Source organism: Lactuca saligna, chromosome 6, assembly GCF_052625555.1.
Source record: "Lactuca saligna cultivar CGN05327 chromosome 6, ASM5262555v1, whole genome shotgun sequence".
NCBI lineage: Eukaryota > Viridiplantae > Streptophyta > Magnoliopsida > Asterales > Asteraceae > Lactuca > Lactuca saligna.
Genome location: NC_136422.1, coordinates 176,300,775 through 176,306,535, shown reverse-complemented (window position 1 = coordinate 176,306,535; position 5,761 = coordinate 176,300,775).

The window sequence follows — 5,761 nt, the reverse complement described above, 5'->3', positions numbered from 1 at the left end:
GGTAATAATTATAACTTCTTTATTCCTTCAAGTCTATCTCTTAGACTTATTGACTATAAGCAATACTTGATCGTGCACCTGCTCTCTACCTCATATTAGACTCCAAATTATGACCTATCATCATGTGATGTACGTTTAGACTTAGGTCTCTTAAATTCTAAAACAGACTAAGCCTTCCTTCATGTTCTAATGTGATATAATCATACTTTAACATGTAGCATTTCTAGCTACCAACGAGCGCGATACTTCTATTGATCACTTTGATTTTTAATCGTTTGGTTTAAGTCGGACGCTATATCAAACTTGGTTCTCTGAACCACGTAACCTACTCATCGTAGTCGGACTCAAGGTGATATGACCACTAGGGTCGGGATAACAACAATCTTCTTAGTCATTACCGAAACAATGGTAACGGCATACTTGAATAAAACGAAATCAATTACTGGCTTCTTGGTAACCTTGTGACTTCCCTGATCCAAGTGTGAGTCATGTGCTTCCGGTAGTATAGGCCTCTACTACCATTCACACCTACTCATACTCGTCCCAAGTATTGTCCCGCAGTTTTTTCCAAGTCACCATACAAGAAAACCATACAACAACTTAACACATCAGATAACAAAACAAAGGTTTTATATTATTTCTTGAAACTGTTACATAGGTGTTCAAGTTCACCCTAGACTATGCCTCTAACGGGCTACATTGTGAGGTACTATCTACACGATTACTCCATAACTCGATCCTCGGATGTCAAGCCTTCACTCTTGAATCCTTGCATTATCATCTGCTTCGTCAAGGATCATTTGAAATGCTCTCGCCTTTGGCTTTGGTGGCACATTTGGCTTTGTAGCCCCTTCTCTCTTTGGGCAGTCTTGTTTGAAGTGTCCTTCTTCTCCACACTTAAAGCAGACTTCTCTCTTGGTTGTGCATTCGCTGGCGTAATGACCAGTCTTCCCGCATTTAAAGCATGTCGTATATTTAGAGCATTTCCCGATGTGCTTCTTTCTACACTTGTCACACCATTGCGTTCCTTCTTCAAACTTCGAGAATTTTCTCTTCTCGCTGGACCTTGAAGATCCTTCAAACTTTCTCTTCTCGCCAACCTCCATCTTGCTGGAGGCTCTTCCCTTGATCATATCTTCGACAGACTTGGCAGCCCAGATAGCTGCCTCTAGAGTAGGTGCTTGACGCACTGGCACCGCGTACTCCCATGGAAGTCCTTTTGCGTACTTGTCGATTTTCGTCAGCTCATCCGGAACAAGACGCAAGGCGAACTCCATCTTCTCTGTGAAGTTGTTGGTGTATTCATCGATTGACATGCTTCCCTTCTTCAGGGTTAGAAACTGGTTCTCTAGCTCAAGCAGGTTTTGAGTTGAGCAGTACTTTCGTTTGAATTGCACCAGAAATTCTGCCCATGTCAGTTGCAGGGGCTCATTAGGGCTCAGACTCTTCCCCAAGGTATTCCACCACCATACAGCGCCTCCTCGAAACTGACGCACTGCAAATGTGGTATGTAGCTTCCCTCTACAACCGCATGTCATGAAGGCTAACTCCATCTCCGAGATCCAATCCATGACCCCGATCGGATCCTCCTTTCCAGTGAAAGTCGATGGCTTGCAAGTCAGAAAATCCTTGTAGTTGCATCCATTCCTCTCGACCTCGTCATCTTGGTTGTTTTGTCGAACTATTGGTGGGTTGACTTGACCAACAGTCCCACTGTAGTTTCCTTCCTCAGTCTGCCCTTCGTTCAACTCGGGCTGTTCGATCTGAATAGTGGCTTCCTCACGATTTTGCTGGAGCAAACGTCTAGTTTCCTCCATTTGACGATCCAACATCGCTTGGATCATCGCTTGCACTCCGGCCATTGTGACTGACTCAGGGGCAGCTTCCATCACCGGTATTTGCTCAATCACTGGGGGTTGGTTTTTGTTCCCATTTGCATTCACGTTTCCGCTACGGGCTCTTGCCATCTTGATCTATACACCAAATAAGGTGAATCTAGATCTTTACTTAAGATTGACGGTTAAATCATCCTTATCACTCCGAAACGTTTATATGCTAGTTCTAATATCGTAGTCGTACGTTTAGAATCCTAAACACATAAGGTTTCCAGATCCGGTCGGCAACAGACCATAGATCCGAACAACTAACAGCATATCAGGCACAAGTATTTAGCACATAAAAGCATTTTAGGCATAATTCCTAAAATAAGCTAGTGCTCACACCTCACAATCATCGCTTAGCATTCTAAGTTTAAGTCTAGAAATAAATCCATATTCCTAGTTCGCTTAAACTAATGCTCTGATACCAACTGTGACATCCCCAAAATCACGGCCAGAAAAGACCGATTTTGTTTATGCTTTATAAAAACCAGAGTACTTCATTTTATAAAAAGGTTGCGGAATTTGTTCCCAGAAAAACATGGTAAATACGTTATTAAAACATTTTCGAAGAAACGTATTTATTTCATTTTAAAACATTTGGGATGTCATCGTTAATACAGGAACATAAGCATAAACAGAACTTACAATTATTCACACTAGTGGTCTACATCTCTTTAAATCTCTCAGTGTAATGTCACTTCATATCAACACCTGTGGTATAAATAAACTGAGTGGGTCAGGTTGGGAAACCTGGTGAGCACATAGGGATTTCAATCCCACAATGTTATACCATATATATAGTTTAAAATTCACAAAATATACAATTTCACCATACATATATATAAACAACTCTTATCCCACCCCGTCGATCCTCGCAACGAGGCTATCCATACTCTCGGACCTAAGATTAGTCGTTTTACCTACTCCATACTCTCGGATCAGAAATGAACGAATTTACCAAATCCATACTCTCGGACTAGGGACGAATGACTAATCCATACTCTCGGATTAAAGATGAATGATTATGCCTAATCCATACTCTCGGACTAGGGACAATAGCTAATCCATACTCTCGGATTAACGACGAATGATTATGCCTAATCCATATTCTCGGACTAAGGACAATGACTATGTCTAATCCATACTCCCGGATAAGTGACATATACTAACTTCTATTCTCTGAGTTTAACTCACTTGTACTCGTAAGAATATACTACCCAATATTCCTCATATTTAATTTAGGTCTACTCTTTATCCTAAATTATCAAATATAATCAGGTATGTTCTTTAACACGAATTTCAAGCAACATCAATTAACTCGCACATAAACATATAATTAATACTTCAATCAATATTTGTATTAAAATCATGTTCATGAAAGGGACTATGCACTCACCTGAGAAGGTGGTGACTCGGTACTCGGACAGCGCTTCGTTTATTTTAAAATAATTTCCTTCGACGAAACCTAGTATTATCACCAATAGATTTTAGTCTATTATTCGCCGAGACTAATTAATAGTCTAGCTATTATTACTATTATATAAGCGTTAAAAAATACTTATATAACCCATAATAATAGCCCAAGTATTTACTATATGCTCTTAATAACGTTAATATAATTAAATAAAAAACTATATTAAAAATAGCGTAGGCGTAGCTCACTTACAGCGGGTTTTATAGAAAACCAGGCTTTGCTTGGAGCAGCGTTTCCGAGCCGAAAATCTCTTCTTCTCGGAGCCGTCGAGCACTCCGGGGCTTCCGCCTCGTGCTAGGGAGGTTCCCTAGGCTTTTCGGGGGATTTTGGGGCTAGAGAGAGGTTCTAGAGAGAGAGTAAAGAGAAGAAAGAATGGGAAATGTGTGAAGAAAATGAGGGTGGGAGAGGTGGTATTTATAGGGTGAAAATGGCTGAACTTGGTGCCACATGTCACCATCTAGTGGCAAGACTTGGGGAGAAAGCAATGGCCAAGATTGTGCCACATCACCCATTTTCGCACAACACACTTCCGACTTCTAAAATCCGTAACTTTCACATACGACCTCCGTTTTTGACGTTCTTTATATCCACGCGTAGGTAAAAATAATATCTACAACTTTAATTTTGACTCCGTCAGCTAATTCTCGACCGATCTTAATTTTAACAGTACGAGGCGTTTAGACTGTTAAATGACCGCGAAGAATTCGTAACTCCTTCATACGGACTCCGTTTTCGTCTGTCTTTTTACCGTTGAGTTCCTATTAATGAGATCTTCAACTCTCATTTATTTCACGTAAGCCAAAAACCACTCGAACTAAAATTCGAGTTTCGGGCTGTACACTGCTAAGCCGAATCTTAGAAAAATCATAACTTCCTCATACGAAGTCAGATTTGGGCGTTCTTTTTATCGACGCTCTTAGTTTAACATATTCTACGACTATTGTTTAGATTGCTAAGGCTAAAAAGTCTTCTATCGTAAATTCACTATTTACGTCTTCCGGTGCTGTGCCGGTTTTGCCGTAAAACTTCGGCGGGCCATAACTTCTTCGTTATAACTCGGATTTCGGCGTTCTTTATATGTATGGAAACCTTGTGACATATTCTAAAACTTGGTTAAGACTATTCATTCTAAATAATCTTTTGTCGAAAAGTCATTTTTGACCCCTATTGCCTCTAAATTGACTAGCCCGGATCTGCGGGCGTTACATACATCATATTTGCCTCTCATCTCCTTACATCACATTTCCTTATATGTTTGTTCCTAAGGACTCTCCCTAAGGATCATCGACTACATCACATAGATAGTATTGATTCAAGGATTACTCCCTCAATACATGCCCAACAAGGGTTAGGGTATCATCGCATGAATACGTAGTTACAACATCGCCTTAACTCGTAATTCATAGTAAGAGGTCAGAGTATCATTGCATGAATACATAGTTACAACATCACATGAACTCGTAATTCGTCACCTACAGGTTATGAGCCTGCTGGTGTTTCCACGGGGTTGTCTATAATAGCCCGTGGTCGCCATCTATACTCTTGTAGATGACTACATCTCCAAATTATCGGACAAGGTTATAGTATCTTTCATCCTAAATCATTGATTTATCATCACCTATCTATCCTCACCTAATTATCATCACCTATCTCTCATCATTTTATTGCATCACACATCAACTATTTCATCTATCCATGTTTTATCCCAACATATTTGAAGATATAAAATAAATATATAGTTTAAATCATTTAAAACATTTATATAAAATCATTCATCCAACATAGACAGCAAGTATCCAGATAATATGCACACTTGACACGTAATTTATATAAAATACTTCATATCTCGATCCTTAGTGGAGACTCCAAATTATGACCTACAAGTCACAATCTCGATCCTTAGTAGAGAGTCCTTCTTCTTCTTAATAAACTTAAGATAAGTTCTTTTATTACTACAGTGGATTGATGTGTCATATTCTAATGACCTATCATCGTAGGTTGCAATGCTGAGACTCAGGTCTCTTAGAGTGAAATTCCAGAACAGACTATACCTTCCTTCATGTTCTAATGTGATATAATCGCATCTTAGAATGTAGTATTCCTAGCTACAAGCAACTGTCGAGACACCTTTATTGATCACTTTGATTGTCTTTCCCTTCTAGCTTCGATCTGAAGTTAGATGCTACATCGGACTTGGTTCTCTGAACCATCTAACATACTCTTCTTAGTCGGACTCAATTTGATATGACCACTAGGGTCGGAATAACAATCGTCTTCTTAGTCATTACCGAAACAGTAGTAATGACATACTTGAATAAAACGGATTTAATTACTAGCTTCTTGGTAACCTTGTGACTTTCCCTGATCCAAGCGTGAGTCATGTGCTTCCGGTAGTATATGCATCTAC